Genomic DNA, 1,252 nt, shown 5'->3' with positions numbered 1-1,252 from the left:
TGTGGTGTGGTGTGGTATGGTGTGGTGTAGTGTGGTTTGGTGCAGTGCGGTGCGGTGTGTGCTGTGGCATGGCTTGGTTTCATATAGGATTTGGAGAAATGAGACACGGTAGATAGCAGGATTAGAGCCATGGAGAGAAGGAAGGCAAGATCATGTTAACTTTCATAGACTGACATATACTAACTGGCAAAAAGCTAGAAAGAATGAAACAGAGAGTGGGTGGGTGGGAGAAAGGGAGGTAAGGGGGGAGGAAGAAAAGATAAAGGAACGGAGGAAAGAAGGTAGAGAGGGAAGGAGTAAAGATACAGAATCACAACCAATCCAGATGTGAATTGTTCAAACATCAAGTTCATGGCCAACCCTCAGTGTCACCCTGGTGAAGGGAGGCTTAGCGAGTGCCTGCGGTGAGCTTTTGTAGCCTCTGAGAGTGGTGGTGTGCGCTGTGACAGGTGGAGGGGGTGGGAGCTGCCCTGTCGTGCTCATTTCCCATCAGAGGTCACCTGTCCTCTGAGCAGCTTTTCCCTGGGCTCTTTTTTCACCTGTGAAACTGAGACCCATTTAGTGCTCGGAAGGATCTGGAAATAAACTCCTTCAAATCATCGAGGGAATAGAGAAGTCTAAGAACAGAGTAAAGTTACACCCTTTTCATCCTCATCAGTATTATCATGGTCACCTTGCTGAATACTAAACTGATCACACACACACACACACACACACACACACACACCACGCACACTCACACGCACTGCCACTGAGTCGATTTTGACTCATGGGAACCCTGTAGGAGGGTAGAGCTGATCCCGTGAGGTTTTGAGACTGTAACTCTTTTACTTTTCAACCGTTTTATTGGCACATAATTCATGCATTGTGCAATTCAATAGTTGAAGCACATCAAGGAAAAATGGATAACTATCACTAGTCAGTTTGGGAACATTTTCCTCATTCTTGTACTCACCATTACTAGCTCCCCATTTCCCCCCAACCTCTCCTGCCATACTCCCAAGGAACCATTAATCAGTTACTGTCTCTAGATACAAACCTCAATTTTTTAAAAAAACAGAAAATTTAAATGGCTCATAAGAGAGAGAAAATGGTAGGGTGCTAAATTTTAACCTGACTGCATCTTTACCATCCACTCACCAATGCATTCTGCATGTTAGTGGGGCTATTCATACCCCTGGCCCATGTTGAGAGAGAATTCACCAGAGGCTGAACTCACAGGCATTTCCTCTTCACTTCAAAAAAAGAAAGG

The sequence above is a fragment of the Echinops telfairi genome, unplaced genomic scaffold, assembly GCF_000313985.2.
Source record: "Echinops telfairi isolate 266 unplaced genomic scaffold, ASM31398v2 ScPeMD7_1;HRSCAF=3_0, whole genome shotgun sequence".
Lineage (NCBI taxonomy): Eukaryota > Metazoa > Chordata > Mammalia > Afrosoricida > Tenrecidae > Echinops > Echinops telfairi.
This window is presented reverse-complemented; position numbering follows the sequence as displayed.